Source organism: Sphaerodactylus townsendi, linkage group LG03 (genome assembly GCF_021028975.2).
Source record: "Sphaerodactylus townsendi isolate TG3544 linkage group LG03, MPM_Stown_v2.3, whole genome shotgun sequence".
Lineage (NCBI taxonomy): Eukaryota > Metazoa > Chordata > Lepidosauria > Squamata > Sphaerodactylidae > Sphaerodactylus > Sphaerodactylus townsendi.
Genome location: NC_059427.1, coordinates 42,028,635 through 42,053,341, shown reverse-complemented (window position 1 = coordinate 42,053,341; position 24,707 = coordinate 42,028,635). Strand labels below are relative to the sequence as shown.

Here is a 24,707-nt window from a genome sequence, read left to right as displayed (position 1 = left end):
AATTATCAACTACGGCCTTTGGACAACCCCAGCACTGAGATAATATTGACAGTCACCATGGAAATCATAAGCTCCGCCACATCTTTCTAGACTGCAAGTAATATAAAAAGATCTGCACAGAAAACTAGATGTTAAAGGAACCACTGGAGTACAAATCTCTCAGACAACCAGTTTTCTATGAAAGAGTATTTTAAGCTCAGGCAGAGTTTACTACTGTAAAGAAAAGCAGGTCCAGGAGAGAGATGGCTCACATCCCATATGACAGGCGTACAACCTACAGATGCCAACAATGAGGGACCTGTCAGGCTCATCAGAACTTTGTAATTTGCAGAAGGCGACTAATGCAATATCCAATCTTTTTCACTGAATTAAAGAAACCAGCTTACTCAAATTGACACCTGTTGGCTATGAAACTCAGCCTTCAAAAATCCACCTGGTAAGGTGTAGTCTCACCTAAGCATCCTTAATATTTAAAAAAAGAAAAGTTAAGAATATAACAAAAAAAGAGAGAATTGAGGAAATGGTGCCACCTGTCTCCACATATTAAGAGTCAAAAAAAAGAGAGAGAGACCTATGATCTGGTCTTTTATTTGAAACCCAAGATCTAATCTTAAACTGTACCCTGCTGAGTCTAAGACATGCAAACCTGAATTACACCTGCTATCATACATTGTCCTTGCAAATGCAAAATCAGTGGTTCAAAATTAATGTGCAATTAAATCAAAAATCCACCCCATATTCTCTTATTCCAATTTATCTTGCTTCTCAGGCTAATTGTACTCCATCTATACATCCAGCTACCCATACATCCCGAGCCTTCCACTTAGCCCCAAAGCACCTCATTTTAGACATGGCTGTGTTCCTCTTCGGTCCTGGGTTCCAAAACCGGGGATGGTTACTTGCTCTTTCAAAGTTCTGAGCCAAAGTTCTGCTCTTCCCAGCAGCAATTGTCAGCTACAAGAGATCAGCTACACAGTTGTCCTCCTTATCAGAGACTGAAGATGTCTTTATCAGAAGAGAAACTGGCCTCTCCCCTTTTACAGTTGCTTGTTCAAACATCCACACTCTGCAATAAAGTATCAGGATGACTGCATGAAATAGATGTGCAGAATTACCCAGGCAGCACACACTTTATGAAGAGCGCCACGGGTGGCTAAAAGACCTAGTTTCAGAAAAGGGGAGGGATACATCCTCATTAGGGTTTTTTAAAAAATAATAATAATTAAAAGCTCCAGGTTATTTTTCTTTTTGGCCCACATTTGCTCCTTCCCCACCTTGCGCCACGTTCAGTATAGAACACAAAAGTCTCCAAGCGCAAGTTAAGCAGCTCACCGACTTGCCCTCCTTCCCCGCAGTCACATTTAATTGGAAGCGAGTTAACTAAAATAAATGAGACTTGTGTCCAGAGGCTCAGGATATCCATTCCTAAAGCATCCTTGGCCTGGTGCGGATGTGACATAAAATAAGGTGACGATGACGTAGCAAAGTCCTGAGGTGACAGAATGGACTTCATGTACATCAGTAGATGGGGAATGACATTTGTGAAATTTCCTGCACATGTGTAGTTCCTTATGAATAGAAAACTAGCATAGCATGTAAAGAGATAGGCTAGAATATCTCTTTAATGTTCTAAATTTTAATTTGCAGAAAGTTGAGACATGTGGAACCTTAAAAGTGAGGCTTTCCTTATTTTACCACTTACCACAAAGTCCACTTATTTATCCTATTTACTTCATTTATAGCCTGCTTTTTTCCCCAATGGAGACCCAAAGTCATTTACACCTTTCTTCTCTCCTCCATTTCAACCTCAAAACAACTCTGTGAGGTAAATTGAGTGTGAGGTAAATTGGCCCAAGGTCACTCAGCAGGCTTAGATGACAGAGTTATGATCTGAATCTGGGTTTCCCAGATCCTAGCCCATCACTCTAACCCTTGCCAGCTCTCTATTGAAACAGTGTCTAATGACTGAAAAATTGTTGTAATCCATAGGAAAAGTCCATTTCCAGTGAACACTAGAAGCAAATCCTAAACACAAATCCCAATGAAACTAGTCAATGATGTGATTCCATTCAGCTGTGCTTGCCAGTCCAAGGACCTGAGTTGTCAGGTTCTCTGCTAAAATTCAGAATTGTGTTCAATGACGCACAACTGTATCACAGTACAATGCTTGACCCAAATTTGGATATAACAGATCCCACATACAACACACAATAATGACATAATCTTTGTATGAAGCCATAGCCTCTGTATTTTGTACCAGAAAATTTTCACACTGCTATGTGAAAACAAAACAAAGAAAATCCAGTTCACCTGGATGTAATAAGGATTTTCCAGTTCCAAAAGCAGACTTGCATAATCTCTTCAGTGAAGAATGGGGAAAATGAGGTTATTGTTCTCGATAATCTTTATATTCTATAAGGCTTCTCCCAAAGGCAGAAGCTTCTAATCTTGTTCATTAGGGCTGTTGCTGTCTATGCTTGTATAGAAAAACTCACATATTCCTCTAACTGTAACTAAATAGAAATTTCCTCTCTCTGTGTATATCTGTTATACCCAAGTCTGACAACAGTATTTTGTAATAATATTATTTTAGCATGTACAAAATAATCACATGCTAAAAAATTTAACACATGGCATAATCCTTAAACTAATACAATACTAACAGTTTTCAGCTACTAAATGGAGTTCAACACAACATAATTTCATAGTATCTCTCCCATAATGCCTTCTTCAACGTTATCTGAGATCTACAGCCTATCCTGAAGATCAGGGGTCTGCAACCTGTGGCTCCGGAGCCGCATGTGGCTCTTTCAGCCTTATACTGTGGCTCCACATGGCCTGGAGGTCAGAGGGTAGTGTGGGCGTGTCCCTCCAGCCCTCCAGAGCAGCGCTGGAAGGAAAGGTGAGTGGAGGGGCTGAACTGGAGGTGGCTCTGTGCATGAGGGCGCCGCTTTTCATGTCCCCTTCGCTCACCTCTCCTTCCAGCGCTGCTCTGGAGGGCTGGAGGGACACACTCACACTGCTCTCCGACCCCTGGAGGTCAGAGGGTAGCGTGGGCGTGACCCTCCAGAGCAGCTGCCATCCCCCTCTGCCATCCCTGCAGCTGCCATCCCCCCTCTGCCCATCGGGGAGAGGGGGTTTCCCTGCCCAGCGCCACTGCCTCCCACACCACGAGAGGCGGCGGCACCAGGCAGGCCACAGGCACCATCCCCCCTCTGCCCCACGGAGCAGGCGGCTGCCTGCTCCATAGGGCAGAGGGGGTTTCCCTGCCTGGCACAGCTGCCTTCCGCAGCACAAGAGGCGGCAGCACTGGGCAGGCCGCGGCCGCCATGCCCCCTCTGCCCTACGGAGCAGGTGGCTGCCTTCTCCATCAGGCAGATGGGTTTCCCTGCCCAGCACCTCTGCCTCCCAGGGCTGGAAGGAAAGGTGAGTAGAGGGGCTGAACCGGAGGCAGCAATAAAAGCATCATCAATAGCTCCACATCATACAAAAATAACGTAAAACGCCATAAAACAGTACCAGAAAACAAAACTGAACAGTTAACAAACATCAAATGGCTCCTCATCATATAAAACAATCATTAAAATGCCATAAAACAAACTTCCAGAATATTACCCACCCACATACTCTCTCCTACCTCAGTCTGGCAGCTTCCAGAGGGGGCATCGAGAAGGTCAAAGGCCAAAAAGGAAAATGTTTGCCGAATGTCAAAATCCATAAAGGGTTGTTGCCTGGAAAATTTCCACAGGGAGGCTGTTCCATAGTCTAGGGCTAGCCACAGAAAAAGCCGTCCCATGTACTCCCTCCCCCCACACCTTGGCAGGAGAACAGACCACCTGGAGACACACACACACACACACCCCAACCTCAGTGCTCAGGCAGGTTCATATGGACATGGGCTCCTTCAAATATGCGGAACCCAGAGTGATCAGATAGGTTTCTATGGGATAAAGTGAACCTTAAGGATTGTTGATTCCATGCTGTACAGGGCTTTAAAGAACAGAACCAGAACTATCAAGTGAACCTGGAAGCAAACTGGAAAACAGTATAGATGGAACAAGACTGGAGTGACATGGTCCCTATATAGTTCATTAATGTCAAAACTTACTCAGCTTGAATCCTATGTGATCATTACAAAAAAACAAAAATTTCAAAAGCAACGGTGGAAAATGTTCAAAAAACTCAAAATTATGAAGATCATCAAAAGCCAGCACAATATTAAAAAGAGCACATGAGACTATCTCTAAAAGATATACCACTGAAGGGCAGACATCAGGAATAGCTCTTTATGTAGTCTTGCTTTCCACAGACCATTTGAAGCTGCCAAATCTGAGCACTGATCTATCCACACCAATATTCTCAAATATTATTAACATCAGCTCTCCAGCAATGATGCTATGCTATCATGATTCTTTTAAGTACTTGGGATTCAACTTGGGACTCTCTGCATGCATTATACCTCTTAATCATAGCTCTTGTCTTCTACAGTTGACACACTGAGAGAAAGAGTCACAGGACTCTCTGACAGAACTTGTGAATCAAGATGAGCCACAGGAAAGGATGAGTATACAGACAGCACACTTTTTAGACACATATCTGAGAACTACTTTCCAACATAGATCTTATTACAGCCATCTGACTGAAAGCTCAAAGTGAATGCTTCTCTGGAGGGCCATTCTCCAAAGACACAGATCTTTAAGGAATATAGTACCTTAATTACAGGAATTTATATACTAAAATATATATTTTAAAACAATAATGGAAACATTGTTGTGGGAGACACTCATAAGGAAATCAATATCTACCATATAGGTAGAGGGAGACTGAACAAGCATTCTATATAGTACACATTAAACTTTTCTCATCTAGTCTGAGCTTGTTTGATTTAACATCTGCCCCAGAAGGAATCGTTCACTCTCTATTCAACTTCCCAGACCAACAAAGCAATGTGTGTCAAAAGCAAATAGGAAGAAGTCCAGATAACTGTCAGACTTATTCTAGAGGTAGCTTATGGGGCATTCACCCCAAAATGACAGTTGGGTGTCCCAATGGAAAGCCGGCTCTGCTGCATCTGTAATACACTTGCATGCAGTTGCTTGGGCTGCAGAAATTGACAAGTGGTTTCCACATGGAGAAGGTCATTTCTCTGCTACTGCTCTGTTACTGCTGAAGTACAGTGGCAAACGGGGTTCCATATAGCAGTTTTCCCCACTGTTGCCCTGCCCCAGTCCCCAGCAGTGGCTACCCAATTCCCTTCGGCCACTGGGACTTTTGGGACTGAAAAAAAAAAGACTCAACACTTTTACAGCATACCATATCATATCCAGACCAGACTGACCAAGGATTCTGTAGGTTTTTTGCCTTGTTCTGGCCATAGAGCAGGAGTAGGTGGAGGACCAGGTGGGGGGAGGTAGTTGAGAATTTCCTGTGTTGCACAGATGGTTGGACTACATGACCCTTGAGCTACCTTCTAGCTCTATGTTTCTATATCTTACTGATACACCATTATAACATTGTCCCCAGCTTTGATTAAAAATTGAACCCTTTAGCCCTTTCTGTTGCAGAGACATGCCTTTCTGCCTTATAGCTCTGCAAAGGAAGGGGCTAGACTTTCTCACTAGGAATGGAGGGAGGAAACAGCCACTGTGAGGACATGGTCAGAGAACACAGTTGCCAAGCAGATGGAAAAACTCAAACTTTTCAACTCACAAAACAGTTTTATCACAATATTTCCCAAATCTTCAAAGCTAAGCAGGTTTGAGAAGTATTGGAGAAAAGCTGAGGGGAACTCCAGAAGGTACACAAATGCACCATGATGCAGTGGAGAATCGGGGGTGGGGGGACACCTGGACATTTTCCTAAAACCGCTGAATCTGGGTCAGATAACTTGTGTGGAAATATATAGCCCTTCTGGCAGCAAGTTTCCATACTTCCCATTTCTGATGATTGGACCAACGGGTGTTGTAAGTAGTCAGTATGAAAGTTACTGATAATCTAGATGTACTTTGGTTTAACTTCCTAATAATTACGCCATTTGAGTTCCAGGAAAGAAACCCAGCTTTTGTATTCAATTTGCCATCCCCTCATCCACTTTCTGCGGCTGAGCAAAGCAGTTCACCAATATGGAAACATTCAAAAGCAGGATTGGGTACTTGCTAGCAGTTTGACAAGCCATTTTCTGCAAACTGCTCTCCCAGTTAGAAACATGAAGTGGACATCAGATTTAGGGCTGACCTTTCCCAACTTAAAACAATTAAAAACTCAATTTTAAGTTTCCATGGTTGACATGGTTCATTTACTAAATACTGTTTTGAAACAGAGCTCACAAATGAGCAGAATTAAGTTTTAGTTTCACCTTCCCAGTTACAAATACAGAGGAAAATATAGAGGATTGGTGACTGACAGATCTAGAGAGCGGCAGGACCTTTGTCTAGCCATCACAGAACGAACTTCCTCTAATGACTTGTGGAGTTTTTATGATATTCATTTAATTATAAATACACACTGAAGAGCAACAGACAATGCTGGCCTTGAACATTCCCAAACTGAAAACAGTTTGGCCCCTCCAATGTCCCTCTTCGCCAACCAACTGCAAAAGATCCAAATTTGTGTCCTTTGCTGGTAAACGTCCAACCTCCAGTTGCCAGTCAGGTCTCATCCAAGTGGGATTTGCTGTGTAGCCATCAGTCACCAAGAAGTGATGCGCTATAAGTGTATCTTCTAACTCTGAGCAAGAAAGAATCCTGAACCACTGGCGAGACAGAAGACTACAGCAAAGCTCCTTGTTATATCGAATGGCTCATGACAGTACATTTTGAAGGAGGAACAGAAGATTTAGTTTGAAAAAGAAGAAATGTCTGATGTCTTGAGGTGAATACGGACTGCATGTCATCCCACTCCAGATCTACACTTGAGCCATTTAAAGTTAACACACATACACACGCCTTGCTGCTTCTGCAACACAGTCTTTGGGCGCACTGTAATAAAAGACATAAAGATGACCTTGATTTCTGAGGCAGCTTGAACAACAGCACTCCTACCCTTCTCTCAGGCCAGCTGGGAAAGGGGAATTGAATCAGAAGTACACCAGCAAGAGCCTCCCTAGAAGAATCTTTTGCCTGAAGCATGCTGTGGAGTACTCATATACTGCATCATAAGAAGTAGAAAAAGGAAAGTCATTGCTGATGTGAAACAATGGAACTCAGCAAGCTCAGCCCTAGGGAAAATGGTATGGTGAAACACAATGTACAATGCCTGTTCAGGCTGTGAACAATGAGAGATAAGAAAGAGGTATGTCCCGTTTTTCATTCTCAAGCAACAAACTTAGGGGTGGAAGATATTTTTGTGAGTGACTTACAGAAAGCATAAACATCACCGCTTTTCTGTCACTGAACATGGAAGATGCTGCTATATACTCTGATAGTATCAGCTGAGGGTGGTGGTGGTAAACAATCCACTGTCTGCCACAGACTTCCTATTAGCAGCAGGAACAAAAGGGAGTGAGGCTCAGAGGGTACATAGACATACACAGTTACAAAATAAATATGCCAAATCAAAACTGTGACCAGTATCCATGCCAACACTTTTTCATGCATATACCAGCACCGGACGCATTCCATGAACAGATCAGAAACAAACAAAAATCTCAAACAGCCAGCCAGAAGATGGAAGAAGTACCACAATCTGAAGTAAATAGAGATTTCAGAAGTAAACACTTTATAGACTGATTCACTTCCCTTCATCACTCACCCTTTTGCAGGTCCTCAGCATAGGGATGGATCTTGTTATTGGGCAACCCAACTGCCAACCCAATAAATACCATTTTCCCAGCAAGCCTGGGGGTAGCAAGTCCCAGGAATCATCCGGGCCCTGGCCTCTGTGTGGGTATCCCGTTACTACCTGGAGGTGTAGGCCAACCGGCAGCCCCCTCCTGGGAATCAGCTTTCCCTCCTCCCCACTCCTCCTGGATGACAACTTCTGCTTCCAGGTAAGCTGGAGCCACATTTTAAGCTACCTTTTATCATTCTACTAATCCTTAATTTTATGGAAATGTTCCATGCTTTAACATTCTAACTTCATCACACATTCCTATCTTTGACTTGTGTATTATACATCCTGGCTGTGCTAGCTACTTGGAGAATTTTTTTCCCCAAAAAAGCTTACCTGAGAGAGTCAGATTGTTTGGCAAAATATACGTCAGATGGGGTTTTGAGGGCTACAACACAGCTGCCCTGACAATACAAAATCCGCCATTTTATTAAAACTCCTCCCTATTCCTACAAACATATCTTGAACAGGTTAGCTGCACTATCTCTCCAACCTTCATCACTCTACGCATCATAAAATAGGAACTGGGATGGAGCCCTGACACAACCTGTGATGGAGTGCCAACCACAGCTCACCAGCCGTGAAATATGGTCTATCAGGTGTTTGATAGCCTCTCTGTTTTTGCAGGTCCTTGGTGAGCCATCATGGATGGCTGGTAGGCTGTAGTCAGCTTGCAAATCACAAGTTGTGAAGGGGCCTCTAGTCTAGGCCTGTAAACCCAACTGGGCAGAGGGCCATGGCTTGGCAGAAAAGCATTTGCTCAACATGCAGAAGGTCCCAAGTTCAGTTTCCAACATCTCCAGCTGGACCAATCAGGCAGCAGGTATTGTGACAGGTCTCTCCTTAAGACATGGGAGAGCAGATGTCAGTCTGATTGGACAGTACTGACTTTAATGGCTTACTACAGTCTGATTTAGTGCAAGGCCACTTACAAGCATTTTATTTGCAAATACTGGTGACTTCGTAGAAGCAACTAAACCCTTTGTTCCACTTCTACTTTTGTTTGTTTCAGCACTTCTTCCTTCCCACACTAGCTACAGTTAACAACTTTCTGACGACAAGTATGACACACATCGCACTTTGCCATGCCAAATATTTTTAGAATGGGCTCCAACACTAATTGATCTCTATCACATTGCCAGTACCTGTGAGATTCAGACACAAGCACCACAGAGTAAGCAGAAACCAGAATCAAGATAATGCATGTTTCATAGTCACAGGGACTATTCCTTATTTAGAACGTGAAAGCTTGTCAATGCACAAAGATCAGCTCTGAGAAAAGAGAAGCATTGCCTGGAATAACAATAGGAGGCTCCCAATTGATAGCAGATGTGCTGTTTCCCCCTTGCTATAAATAGCTTACATGAACAGCCCAGGCCTTTGATATGGGGCCCCCCATAGCATTTTGACAAGTGCACAGAAGCTATATCACAACTGAAACAACAACTGGGAGGTTTGGGATCTAAACCACAGTTTCTGGAATTTTTTATATTTAAAGCCACAAATCGCACGCACACACACATACACTCAGATAAAAACTGGATGTCATGGAAACATCACCAATATCATGGTCCGAAAACAATTTGGCATCGTGCCCCATCGAGGCAAAAATGAGAGAGAGGCGCCTGCGCTGGTTCGGCCATGTCCGGCGAGCAGCCCCAAACACTGTTGCCAGTATTGCCTATCAAACTGAGTTACTAGTTGGCGGCCTTGCAGGTGGCCAAAGCAAAAATGACAATACACCATCAATGTGGATCTGAAAGTTACAGGCCTGCAACCAGACATTGCACTCGATCGAGATGAGTGGCGTTTAAAAATCCAAGCAGTGGACTCTGCATTAGTGGGACAATGCTAGGAAGAAGAAAAAGAAGAATCTAAACATACTTTACTCTGCACCACAGGAGCAATGCATACTCTTGCTATCAAGATATCCTGTCGTCAAAATATGCAATTCGTCTTTATGAGAGCCCAACCCTAAGATGGGCAGAACTGTGTAATACGAAGAAGCAAAACTGCCAAGCAAGCTCAATTGTATGTGCATGTGTAAAGTGCCATCAAGACACAACTGACTTGTGGCAAAACTCAATTAGTACGTACAAATTCAACAACTGCCGCACCCAGCAAGAACACAGGTACGGTGAAAATGTGTTCATATACTTACATGACAAGACAAATGCAGTTCTGAAAAATTGAAAGTACATAAAGTATTTGTAGAGTAGTGAAAGAGAGGGCAAAACTCCTACATGCAGGAAAGAAGAAATCCCAATGTTCATTTCAGTAAAGAGATTCAGAGGTGGAATGGTGACTACCAATGAAAGATCATGGAGACAAACAGGGTTGTGGCCTGGTACATATTAACCATTTCTTCTTTCTCCCCCTTTCTTAACTCACAAGATTGCATGTTATAGTTCAGCGAAACCAAAAGCAAATGACAAGCGAGATAAAGACAAATTCAAAGCAAAGCAACAAGATCGGCCAAGACCCAATTACTCGCCCAACAACAAGGGAAGGTATGAAATCCTATATTGTTAAAGTGAATAACATGAAATAAAGTGTATCCTACATGCATCAATGGAATAGTTCATTCACAAACTAGAGCATAAGCATAAGCATAAGCATTTTATTGTCATTGTGCACGCACAACGAAATTTACAGCAGCATTCCTCGATGCACACAATTTCAGACTCATACAATTTCAGACTCATGCAATTTCAGACTCATACATCATCATCCTCCACCCATCCCTACATAGCCCCAAATACATCAATATGAAGCAGCGGAGTTTAGCATAGCCACAGCTCTAGAGTAGAAGCTGTCTCTGAGACTCTTTGTCCTACTTCTCAGGGCCCTGTATCGACTGCCAGATGGTAGCAGTTTAAAAGAGAAGGTGCTGGATGAGACGGTCCCTTTAGAATATTTTGGGCTTTATTTAGACTCTCTCGGCATTATAGATTTCTTCCAAGGAGGGAGAGGGCAGCCGATAATCCTTGTGCAGTATTGATCACCCTTGTTTTCCTATTCGGCCACTGTGCAACTGGAGAACCATACACAGATGCAGTAGGTTAGACACTCTCTATAGCACAGCTGCAGTGCTGACACCAGAAGTTTTCCATCTAGTTGTTGCTTCCTTAAAAGTCTCCAGAAAGCACAGTCTTTGCTGGCTTAACCACCGCGTCTGTAATTCCCAGGTCAAATCCTTCTTTAATCATAACTTCAGGAATTTAAAATCAGCCACCAGCCCACTTGATCTCCATTTATAGTCAAGGGCTGAATTTCTTGAGCTATTCCTTCATAGTCCACTATGAGCCTTCTTTGTCTTGTTAGTGTTAAGAACCAGGTTATTTTCCCTGCACCATGAGCAGTCGGGTCCACTTCATTCCTCGATAGGCAGATTCCTCATCCTCTCCAGAGATGAGCCCCACCACCGCGAGTCATCAGCAATTTGATAATTTGGTGTTACTATGATAGACAGGAGTACAATCATATGTATAAGTTGGTGAACAGTAAAGGGCTCAACATTAATAGCCCTGGGGCGTTCCCATATTTAGAGTAAGAACTGAGGAAACCCTCGATTTCCAGTCTAACCCTCTGGGAACGCCCAGACAAGAAGTCCCTAATCCAATAAACAGATTGAATGTGAGAGTCCAAGATCCACAAGTTTTGGTCACCAGTCTTGTATGCAGATTGTATTAAATGCGAACTAAAGTCCAAGAAAGAGCATTCAAGACATAATTCCCTGCTGTTCCAGATGCGCCAAAAGCTGTGTGGAGGCTACCGGTACGGCGTCCTCCTGTGAGATCTATTAGCTGTCCGAGCAGCGTAATCCGATGTTTAATATCAAATGTATCTGGAAGGCAAGAACTAATATGCCTATGGACCAGTTTCTTCTTTCAAAACACTTCATGATGATGGGGTGAGTGCCACTGGCCTATAATCCTGAAGATTGTCAGCGGAAATCTCTTTTGGTAGTGGAACAATGGTGGAAGCTTTCAAACAAGATGGAATGGTGGACTGGGATAAAGATCGCATTAAAGATCCCAGTAAAACATTCAGCCAGTTGGTTAGCGCACCTTTAACACCCGACCGGGAATACCATCCGTCCAGCAGCCTTCCTTGATTCACGCCTCAAACTTGCCTCACCTCATGTTCCTCCACAGTGAGGTGAGCTGCAAATCACCTGGTGGCTGTGTGTCATCTCCTTCTGATAGACCTGTTTCAAAGCCGGCAAAAGTGATTTTAGCTCCTCCGCCAGAGGAAGAATCCCCATCCACACAGAAATGTCATTGTTTCTGGTTTATGGTTGGTAATTTGTTGAATCTCCTGCCACACCTGCCTCATGTTGTTATTATTAAAATAATCTTCAATTTTTTCTCTTATAACTCATCTTGGCTTGCTCTAATGCCTCTCTTGAGACTGGCTCTCACCAAGACTATACTCTCTTTGCCTCATCACCAGATCTGAGCAATATTCTGTCATGCAAAGTCGCTGAACCTCCTCCTTTGTCATCCAGGGTTTATGGTTGGAGTAACCGATGCTTTATACACAGTAAGAGTGTTCGTGCAGTGGGTGATATAACCTAGAACAGCAGTGGGTATACCTCCGCGATCTGGGTGGTAGAAAACATCCCAATTTGTTGTCTCAAACAATCTTGAAGTAGTTTAGAGGCATCATCAGGCCAGGATTTTACAGTCTTTATTGCGGCAACACCTCGGCCTCAAGTGGAATATATGCTGGTGCCAGAAACAGTGATAAATGGTCTGACTGGACCCGCGTGGTAACTGTATCACCTTGTAGGCATCCTTGATGGTATACACTTCTATCCAATGTATTGGCTCTAGTGGGCACCTGACATGCTGGTAGAGTTTAGGAGCACTGTTTTTAAATTAGTATGATTAAAGTCTCCTCCTATAATGAGCTGCATCAGGATGCTTTTTCGCTGGTTTTCAACAATGTTATACAGAGAGCTCAGCTATGCAGCATTAGCATCAGGTGGACGTATACTGCAATGATGATAACCAATACTAAACTCCTCGCGGCAGATATATGGGTCTGCATCTAATAGCTTCAAATCCCTCGAGCAGTGACCCCTGTGATGCTTGCATTAGTGCACCAGCTTTTGTTCATTACAGAGATTTAAACCCTCCTTTATGCTTCCTTGGTGACCTTTACTACTTCTGTCCTGCCGGAAAGAAGTGAAACCAGATAGTTCAACTGCTGAATCGGGAATGTGTGAGTGAAGCCAGGTTTCTGTAATTAATAAAACACAGCTGTTCTTGCCAAATCTGCTCTTCACAATTTGTAGCCTTAATTCATCCATTTTGTTGCTAAGAGATCGTGCATTATATATCGTGCATAGAGTGCATTAAGCATACATCAATGGGGATAGTCCGTTCATAAATATATAGAGTTTTACATTAGCGATAATTCCATGCAGGTAAGTATAGTCCAAAGACGTGATGGTTCCGCAAATGCTTCAGTATCATACAGATAAGTAATTTTTCAGGACTACACCACGTAATGAGCAACAGATAAGCAAGACACAAGTTCGTAACAGCACGTAGCTGAAATGGTAACAAGTAACACGTAGCTGTATCAGCAGCAAGCAAATAGCATGTAGCTGTATCAGCAGCAGAACGCCTGCATGCTGAGAATGCATTTTCGAGCTGCAAATCTTCTTCAGTGCTTATACAAATTCATGTTTCCAATTGATTTCATTCTATAGTTCTTGGACTATTATACAATTTTGCCCACTACACCACAGGTCCAATCCATAGATACTGCCACCATTTTAAAGCTTTAAAATGGTGGCAGCATCTATGGATTGGACCTGCGGTGCTGCTGGTACAGCTACGTCTTCGGACTATACTTACCCGCATGGAATTATCGCTAATGTAAATCTCTATATATTTATGAACGGACTATCCCCATTGATGTATGTTTAATGCACTTTAGTTTGTGAATGAACTATTCCAATTGTTAGCCTTGCCCTTGACACCCCAATATATATTATTTCATAATATTTTCCTGTTAAACTACATAGGCAGAAGCCACCTCTCATATTTTTGTGTGGTTAGCAGAGTGTCCAAGCTGGGTGCTATGGTGGTCCCCAGGCAAAAGGTCCTGTTTGCAAGATTAAACTGGGCAATGGACACGAGTTGACTCCCTGCATAACCCTGGAGGTCTCATTTTTGTTTGTGGGCATGATCTTGATTACACACACCTTGCAAAAGATACTGTTAAGACAAAGAATATGGAAAGCCAACTTGCTATCCAACACTGCACTTCCTATCTCTTCTGGGAACCCAGGTCAGCAACAAATAGTTGTTCCTTTGCATTTCCTTCTCTTTGTCAAGTGACTCTCCTAGTAGTAAAACCACTTTCATCACCTTTATCCTTGATCTAATTGTCTCTGTCAAATCTGGAATATCCTGGGCAGTGACTCTCAAGAGTTGTAATCTGCATGGAAGCCTTCTTCTCAGCCGCTTCCTCGCTTTAGCTTTAACAGCAATTCTTGGCCCCATTGTCCCAGGTTTAGCAGTAGATGAGCTTGACTAATTACTCCTCAGCACCCCCCAAAACCCAGAAAGCACATGATGTGAAACTTAGTGTGGATTGGTTCCTTTCCCACCAAGGAATCCACCTTACCTTATAAAAGTTTAGTCTTCACCTGCAACAGTTTGCTCATTGCCACATGTTCTTGTTGGTGTTGAGACATGAATTCGTCCTTCATTGGGTTTCTGTGATAGCATGGAATCCCTGCCTTCTACTTCTACTCTTCTAAGAATCGTTAGGTAACGTATTACCCCACAACAACCCCCATTCCCTTCTCTATCATCCAATCTGTCTTTCAAACCTGCTTATATCCTAGGAAACTTAAATGTATGTGCTTTTGTGTCTTACTTTGTGTATGCATTTTTGAACCAAATTTATATAAAACATTTAAACTCAAATTGGACTCTTGCATTACTCTGTGGAATATTCATTGCCAGAATTCCTTCCCTGTATTATACAGTCTAAAAGATCTCCTCTTGGCCCCTCTTGCTGCCAATGTGAGTGTTCATTCCCCTTTGCTACTTTTAAAACCATATGTGTGCTGTTGCACTTTTAGCAGCTGGTGGAGATTCCCTTTAATAAAGTCCTTACTCCTGTTAGGCCAGTAACACAATGATGCATGTAGGATACACTTTATTTCATGTTATTCACCTTAACAATATAGGATTTCATACCTTCTCTTGTTGTTGGGCGAGTAATTGGGTCTTGGCCGATCTTGTTGCTTTGCTTTGAACATTATAGTTCAGTACAGGCTATAAACTACACTCCATTTCTGATCTTGCTGTAGAGGATACACAATCTGTTTCCACTTGGATACCATACAGTTCCAACTGCGGGTAAACCAACAGCTTAATTCATATGGGTGAGCTTCCTACTGAAGAGCAGATCTCGAACTGCAAAGCACAATGACTTAGCAGATACTTTTACTTCCACTGATTATGGCTTTGCATAGCTCAGTTGCCAGTGCAGATGGCATACTTCAGCATCCTCAAAGACTCTTCCTCACTGGGTTTCCAACTATTATAATGGGGGCTACATAAAAATTGACCTAACTTCTCAGAATATGGATGGAAAGAGAAAATATTTCTACCTCCCCTCTGTTAGGCCCACACTTTTGAACTGTTCATTAACTATACCCTTTCCCTACAAATGGCAAGTGTGGTCAGTAGTGGTGTGGGGGAAGAGTACCATGCTTCCGTAGTAAAAAATAGTCCTGAAGGACTATGAGCAGGTGGGCAAGTGAGCGGTGAGCTGAAGGAAAGGTGGGCAGGCCCAGCTTGGTGACTAAGGCACTGGAAGGGTGGGGGAGGGATGGGAAGGCTGTTGCTACATCTGGAGGGAGAGCAGATGCCACCATTTTTCTGGGGGGTCTGGCTTGGTGTTTGCAATGAGGAGGGGTGGGAATGGGGAGGCTGTTGCCAGGCCCAGTGGGAGAGCGGGAAAGCAGGAGAAGAAGGCTGGGAGGACAGAAAAGGCTGGCTCCAGGCAGAGAGTAACAGCTTCAAATCTTGCATGGGGCTGGTTGAAACAGCTCCAAGCATTGGAGGAACCACAAAGCTCTTGCCTGCCTTGCCAGACTGATGGCCCGTGAATGAGGCAGGTGTTTATGCCTGTCCATGCTGCACGCCTGCCCTGAAGACCAGCTAGCCTGACAGCAGCCTGAACCAGTGACTGCCCTGATGGCTAACCTTGGCCGTGCTGGCAGCCACTGTGCTTCTGCCATGCACCCCAGTTGGAATGGACCCCCGACGAGCCCTACCTGGCCCCACTGTTCCTGGATTTGCTGCAGTGCCGCCCTGACCAGCCACTGCCATGATGGAAGAGTGACACAAGGCAAACCCCAGGAGATGAGGGTGCTGAGGATTTGAGGGGGGGGGGAATGGGAGCCGGTGGCCCTGGGGGACCTACTGACTGTTGCTGCTTGATTTCTAGCCCGCTTGCTTTTCTTTTTCCCCGCCCTCAAAATGAGATTTCAAGAAATTTGATGCTTAAAGGGGGGGGATCACATCGTTGGACACATACTTTTAAAAGTTACCTGTTTTCACTGCTGGATGTATAGGCTTGTGATGTCACCCTAAAGATGGTTTCTCTGGGCATTTGTCTGCATGCTGAAATAATTTCTGTTCTGTTTGGGGTTACCCTGGGGAAGGGGATCCTGTAGAATTAGGAGTCATGCCTGGCCCAGCTTGGTGTTTGGGGTGGTGGGAGGGGGGGGGGAATGGAGAGGCTGTTGCCAGGCATTGGACCCAATGGGAGCATTCCAGAACAAAGAAGGTCCAGGAAGTGGCAGCAGATGAATTCAAAAGTTTACTTGGATCTTTTGGTGAGAGAGACAGTCCACCTGGCTTAAGACTACCTTGCATCTCTTATTGCTTACATCACTGGTTTTCAGCTAAAAGTGCATGTCGAGCCATAACCAGTGCTTAAGTTATTACTCAGTCTCAGTACATAGCAGGGAACCCAAGTGCTCTATCCTTCTCAGATCCTTTACCAAATTATGTAGGGTGGTGAGAACCACAAAGGATTGCGAAGAGCTCCAATCGGACCTTGATAAATTAGGTGAGTGGGCTAAGAAATGGCAAATGCAGTTCAATGTAGCAAAATGTAAAGTGATGCACATAGGGGCAAAAAATCCAAACTTCACATACACGCTACAGGGGTCAGTGCTATCAGTCACAGACCAGGAAAGGGATTTGGGCGTCTTAGTTGATAGTTCCATGGGCATGTCAACTCAATGCATGGCAGCTGTGAAAAAGGCGAACTCTATGCTGGGGATCATTAGGAAACGAATTGAGAATAAAACTGCAAAGATTGTCATGCCCTTATATAAAGCAGTGGTGCGACCGCACTTGGAGTACTGTGTCCAGTTCTGGTCGCCGCATCTCAGAAAGGATATTGAAGAGATAGAAAAAGTGCAGAGAAGGGCAACAAGGATGATTGAGGGACTGGAGCACCTTCCCTATGAGGAGAGGCTGCAGCTATTTGGGACTCCTCTTTAGTTTGGAGAGGAGGCGGCTGAGGGGGGATATGATTGAAGTCTACAAAATTATGCATGGGGTAGAAAATGTGGACAGAGAGAAATTTTTCTCTCTTTCTCACAATACTAGAACCAGGGGGCATACATTGAAAATGCTGGGGGGAAGAATTAGAACTAATAAAAGGAAACACTTCTTCACGCGACGTGTGATTGGTGTTGGGAATATGATGCCACAGGAGGTGGTGATGGCCACTAACCTGGATAGCTTTAAAAGGGGCTTGGACAGATTTATGGAGGAGAAGTCGATTTATGGCTACCAATCTTGATCCTCCTTGATCTGAGATTGCAAATGCCTTAACAGACCAGGTGCTCGGGAGCAACAGCCGCAGAAGGCCATTGCGTTCACATCCTACTTGTGAGCTCCCAAAGGCACCTGGTGGGCCACTGCGAGTAGCAGAGAGCTGGACTAGATGGACTTTGGTCTGATCCAGCTGGCTTGTTCTTATGTTCTTATGTTCTAAATCACGGGATGTCTTTCTTGGGCAGATACCAGCATTCTTCTTTTACTGAACCATAGCCTCGCACACATCTGATCCTACTGAGAAAGTCAAAGGTTGGTTGTTGCATTACTTTTGCAGAACACATTTACCCTGTGCACCACCTACACATGGGCAATGAGCAGTGGCCCCTAGTCTGCTGATCTCTGTACTGCCTGACCACGGGTGCATCACCCACAAGTGTTAATGTGAATGAGACACTTATGCATATTCAGCAGGAAGGGACTAAACTTGTTCTGACTCCAGCTAACACAATATTCAGACAGGTTATACCACAAGCAGTTATTTTCAAGGACAGCACTACCAGGAAAAAGTTGCTCGCCTCAAGCAGCAGACTGGGTAAGGGGCACCTTTAAAAGCCAGCAAATTACTGCTTTAGCTCAAAAATTGCATTTTTTTTCCAGACTTCACCATCTCAGTATCTTAATTCATTTAAAAAGAAAGGAAAGAAAGAACAGGACACAATTGTGGAGTATGTGGCATTTTTTTTTTTAAAAAAAAAAACCACACACCAGTTATTGTAGTCCAGGAAACAACTAAATATTTAGACTGTTAGACTAGTTACCAAGACCCTCAGAACTAGCCAGCTGCAACTGCCCATCTTTTGACCATTTAAGACCATCCACAGCCAAATCTGCAACAACATTCACATGTGTTTATATAAAACATCTCTTTACTTATGTATCAAGTATTTTTAAAAGCTTGGGAGATGCAAGAGACAACACACTCTCAAATTACCACGAAAGAGGCCCACATCTGACAAACAGTATTTCCTAAAAACCGCCAGCAACATTTTCAACTGTTATTTTGTTACAGTGCTTGCAATGTTGTTTTAAATGTTCAAACTAGCATTCATTAAAAAAAAATCCTAGGCTTGCTAAAAAGCAAGCTTCATCATTCCTTTGGATTCTTGTTTCACATTTGGGTGCAGGATTTTGAAGACAACCCAAAACTGTAGAGCAGGGTTAAGAAAGTGAGCTGAGAAATGCCTAGTCCAAATATTACCAGAGCCGTCAAGTCGCTAGATGGCCTGATCTCTCAGGCTTCAAACTGTAATACAGAAAAAGTACACTAACCAGCCTGACATAAAAAATTAGAGCCAAACCACTCAAAGCAAGAAATATTGCAAGGCTTACTGAAACTATTTCAGGAAATACTTAAAATTTTATTTTATGAAATACTTAGGAAAAAAAGACAAAAATCCAGTGGTTATTACTTCTTTAACTTGCAAGTAACAGAGGAGAAGTTGATTAGAGTTAAGGCCTTCCATTTTGGCATGCCTGCCCCACATAAGCATTCTCTGTGGGATCCTTCTTTGCACACCCAATGGGCATTTTGTATATTATGGAAATGTGTGTGCTTTTCAGTAGACCCTCAAAAATATGGGTTTCCAACCACATGTACCAAAGCTGAAAAATGCATAGTTGTCCTATTCACACAAGATGGTGAAGAGGCATATTGAGAAGATCTCATGTAGCATACTCTCCTAATATATATGGTAATGCCAAAATCATAATTGCATCATTCCTCACTCCTTCAGTCCAATTTATTACTCAACTGGACAGCCTCCCTCATCCCACAGCCAAACATAATGGCTCAGAACCAGAGAATACCCTAAATGATAGCTTGTTCTGGCCTGAGTCCTAGTGAAAAAGAACCTTCTCTGTGCAGGGAGGAGAGGGGCAAGAAACCTATCAATTCTCTCTTACATACCCTGTTTCTCCAAAAATAAGACATCCCCTGAGAATAAGACGTAGTAGAGGTTTTGCTGAAGTGCTAAATATAAAACATCCCCCAAAAGTAAGACGTAGCAAAGTTTTTGCTTGGAAGCATGCCTGTTGAACAGAACACCAGAGCATGCAGCAGTGGAGCGGAAAAATAAGACATCCCCTGAAAATAAGACATAGCGCATCTTATTATCGGAGAAACATGGTTTATTTTCTATGTAGATATTCTCAGCATGAGACAATATCACCTCCTCCTAATTAAACTAGTGATGTATTCAGCAATCAAATCTCAGAATCTCAAGAATCAAATAAGGGGGAGGGTTACAGAATAGACAAACAGGGGAACCCACAAGGACTTGCAGGGAGCACCTTATTTTCTTGTCTTCTCACGTTTGATCTATCTCTTCCCTGACAACATTCACAGCCTCTCCCATTTTTCTGCTTCCTCTCACTCCTGCCCAACAGCCAACCTACCTCTCTCTGCTCCCCCATGTCTTCAACTTTCCCTCCTCCCCTTCCTCAGCAGTCCACCCAGGAAAACTTGGCATGGCTGGACCTCAGTGCTTGATGGAGAACCCACAAAGACTTATGAGTCTGCCAGTTCCTAGTTTGAAACACAAACCATTAACCCACACTGACTTTCATAAGGCGGCTGCTAATGAAAAGCAGGGCTGTCTTCATGCATGGGTTGCCCAGGGCCACATCCTAATCTATGTTTGTTGTGACTTGCTGTCAATCAATCAATCAATAAATACTAAACTATAAATGTTTATTTTTCGAAAATGCATATTTAGCATGTGTTTTACTACCATTAATGAACTATATCAATGTTAATCTTTATGATAACAAGTAGACATTCGCATGCCCCTCTGATTTAGCATCACAGGTATGTATGTGTACGTATCTCATGCACTGCTTTGCCTGGGGGAACCTATAATGCTGTTAAAAAGTACCAAGCATCTGGGCCTGAGTGAGTCATGCAAGTTATCCAGTGATAGCCACTGGGCCCAATCCCCAATGAATGTTCCATCAAAGGGCAAAAAAGCCCCAGAAAGGGTCCTTCCCCCTCCCCCTGGTCTTTCTGCAAATCTAGTGATTTCAAATATGCAAATCTAGTGATTTCAAATATGCAAATCTAGTGATTTCAAACAGATATGTCAGGTCTGTTCATAACTTCAGTCTGTTCATAGCTTTAAGTATCCACAGATGAGGCCATGCTCAGAATTCGATACATTTATGATAGAAGGATAAATTGATTAGGAGTGTAATGACTAATGAGAAGTTAGACTGTATGTTTCAAACACCTGAGTGGTGCTTTTGCAATTTAGTCATAACATCACATTCTATAGAGTTCGCAAATGTTTCTGTTCTTAATATCTGAGAAGATGAAGCAATCCAGTAATAGACAGCCAGCCACATCACATTATGCTGATTTTAGCATTGCCAGCAGGTTATAGGCTTTGCCCGTACATGAAGGACCAAGGGAGGACAGAGTACTGAGTAAGCCTAATAACTTGATGATTTGAAAACTTTACATATTGGGCTTCACTGATGGCATTGTAAGACTGCTGATGTGTAGTCCAAACCAAGAATAGGCTGCTCACTCTTTCGAATCCCGACATTCACTACAACTAAAGAGGCAAGGCACTTATGTCCTCACTGATCACGGGTCAACAGGGAGTCTCTATCCTGCAAATAAAATGCCTACATTCTGGTCCATTTACACATCCCCAAGCAATTTTAAGGAACCCCTGAGATAGCCTTAAGGAAATAAAATGGAAGAAACAGTCAAGTCATAGGGAACTCAGATTTCCCTTCCTTCTAAAAACAAACACGCACACACTTATTATGTGCTAACATAACTTAGTAACTACTGTAGACTAGCAGGTATCAAGCCAACAAAGATCACTGCTTTGTCATGGACTCATTGAATGCTTCAGCAAGCCAATCTCAGTTTATAGGGTCCAGTAAATGGGAAGAATATTGTCCTCTCTCATAGGTCTCTAACAGTGAGTTAATTCTTGAAAAGCACCTGGAACATAGCGCATGCAATAGAAGCATAATCATCACTGCTTTCATTTACTAAAATCGGTCTGCTTACTAAAAGATCAGTAGGTATGCAGGATAAGTGCGCCCATAGTATCTACTCTAAGTAAGTTAGCAGGAAACAATATTCAAGCAGCAAGAAGGTGACAAATAAGGCTTGTGGGGGGGAAAGGCCACACCACACTTTTAGGCCACACTTTTAGAATTCTATGAAAGTTATCAGCAAACATGTGAGGCAGATGGTCTAGGAGACACTGCATACCTGGATTTCCAAAAAGCTTTAAATTAAGTCCTTTATCCTCTCCTTTTATTAATAAGTTCCTCTGACCAGAGCTCATAAGCATAAAAATCAACACAATAAAGTACAATAAGTCTTTTATCAAAGAGTCCTGCATAAGTTTAATATGCATGGGATAAGGGGAAAACCAGGAAACGAGGACTATACAAGACAGCTGTCCCAGGGACCTGCAATGGGACAAACACTAGTTAACTTATTCACATATGACCTGAAGCCACAGGTGAATTGGGAGGCTGCCAACAATTTATTCAAGATGGTAAAAACTCAGGACAACTGTGAAGAAGTCTACAATAATCCCTCCTAAGTTGGTGAATGGACAGCCTATTGGCAAAAGAGGTTTCAAAGAGTGATGCATGCGAAGGCCAATAACTCCATCTTCACAACTACATTCATGGGGCCTGAACTGGCACTGACCAGGAAAGGGATCTTGGGGTCATAGTGGATACCTCAATGAAAACATCCATTCAGTATGTGGGAGTGTTGAAAATGACCAATTCCATACCAGGGAATCTATTAAGTAAGGAACTGAAAATAAAATACCCAACAGTGTAATGACGGCACAGCCATATCTGAAATATTTTGAATAGTTCCCCTTGCTCGTTTCCCAAAGGAAATCATGAGCACTTTGTACATGTAAATAAATGATTATGATGATGCATACATAAATCCTTTTCCTGGAGTGGGATCAGATCCATGCATGTTTGTACAGTTAAGCTGTTACACTTTGGCAGAGTACCAACTTCCCACTCACCCAGAAAATCTGCCTCAAATGCCTAATTTGGAAAGGATTATTGAGATTCTAGATAATTTAGATCTGTTAACACTTAGAATAAGAAGAGATAGTTTGTACACTCCATTTTTCTCAAAGCAGCTCAGAATCACTTTCCCTTCCTCTTCCCAAAACAGACACCTTCTGAGGTAGATGGGGCTGAGACAGTTCTGAAGAACTGTGACTAGGCCCAAGGTCACCCAGCAGGCTTCATGTGGAGGAGCAAAGAAACAAACACAGTAGAGCACATTAGAATCCGTTACTCATGTGGAGGAGTAGGGAATCAACCCCAGTTCTCCAGATTAGAGTCCACCACTCTTAACCAGTCCATCACGTGTTGGCTGAACTAGAGAGCTGGCATGGTGTTGTGGTTAAGATGTCAGACGAAGATCTGAGAAACTCATGTTCAAATTCCCACTCTGCCATGGACACTTGCTGGCTGCACACACTCCAAGTCCCAACCCTGGCAAGTATTTGGATGGAAGACCTCCAGGGAACACCGAGGGCATGAGGAGGAGGCCAGCATCAGCAAATCACCTCTGAAAGTCTCTTCCCTTGAAAACCCTAGAGGGTCACCATAAGTCAGTTGTGACTTGATGACCAGAAGCACAAAAACTTAAGCATCAGGAACCTGAGCTGAGTGTTGCCAGCTTTCTTCCATTCGATCAGATACAAAAGGGATAACTTAAGAACACTTTAACTCACATTGTTTGCCAGGGCTTGGGGGCGGGGCGGGGGGAGAGGGATTGAATAACAGGCCCTTTTGGAACGGAAAGATTTGGGCTTCCTTGTTTTATTCTGTAACTGGTTTTGACCATTATTGCAATCATCTTGAACCATGAGGAAAGGTGAGGTCTAAATGTTTTAAATCAGTAAATAGCTTTCCAGACCATCACTGCCAAGGACTAGAGAAATTTTTTAAAGCAGCTTTGCACAGAAGGCAAACCCAACCTAAGGAGGATCTGTCAGCATTTCCATGAAACAGCAGCAGTATGCAGGGGGGAAATGAGAGGGTGACAACAGAGCATCAGAACTCTGCATACGTCCATTTCTTCCCCCAAACCCTCACACACACACACACACACCCTCCTTCCCATGCACGCACCTTCACCTCCTCCCCTACCCCCCTCGAACCCCTCATCCTAAGCTCGCTTCGTCCGTAACCCTGAGATGCAACTCGCTCTTTTCTCAACCGTGCAAGCGAGGTCGATGCCTTTCCTTCACTCTCCACCCCGAAGATTTCAAGAAGTCCTTTCCGAGGCTGGCCGGAGTTGCAAACTTGGGCGGAGGGGAAAAGAGCAAGAGCGATCTTAGATCCTGTTGCTTGCAGTCACGATCCCTTGTGCAGGGCCAGGATCGGGGCGATCTGCTAAGAATGGGGAGGGAGAGGAACACCCCAGAGCCAGCTTTCAAGGGCTGCAAGGAGAGGCTTCCCAAAAGGGCTTCAGCCTTCCCCATGAAAAGTTCGGCTCTTTCTGAGCTTTCTTGCCGCCACCCGCTTTGCCTTTTACCTGATTGCATAAGGGGCTCTGCTGGAGCGAAGAGTGGGCTACGACCCGTTTTGCAATCCCATGGTTCTAAAAGCAGCCCGGGCTCCCGTAGAGTCCCGTTAGGGATGGAGACTCAGCAGCCCTCTACTCGGGCTCCAGGATTTGCTCGGCAGCACATCCACATGGTTACTGCACTCCACAGACTCGCAGCGGCTCTTTATATACGCCCTGCCAGCTGCCTGGGCAATGTAGTTCCAACCAAGGAGACCATGCCGCCCACTGCTCAAGCAGGGCTCTTTGGGAAGACTACAACTCCCAGCGTGCACTGCGCTCCAAGGCTCCAGGAGCTTTGCTTTATTACCCAGTGTCAGATCCAAAGGAATGCGTTGCGAGCCAGCGGTGGGAACCAGAAAGCGAGAGTACTTTCTTCAGCTGCCATTGGCTAAGTCCCTCCTCGTCCCCCA

General features: G+C 43.6%; 1 long non-coding RNA gene across 1 annotated transcript in view; it reads right to left on the bottom strand.

The window, feature by feature from the left end:
- LOC125428322 overlaps window positions 1-24,420 on the bottom strand; it is a 46,223-nt gene extending 21,803 nt beyond the window's left edge. Inside the window, exon 1 of the long non-coding RNA XR_007243802.1 lies at window positions 24,265-24,420. This is a non-coding gene — a long non-coding RNA (uncharacterized LOC125428322). The remainder of the gene's footprint in view (window positions 1-24,264) is intronic.
- Window positions 24,421-24,707: the final 287 nt, after the last annotated feature.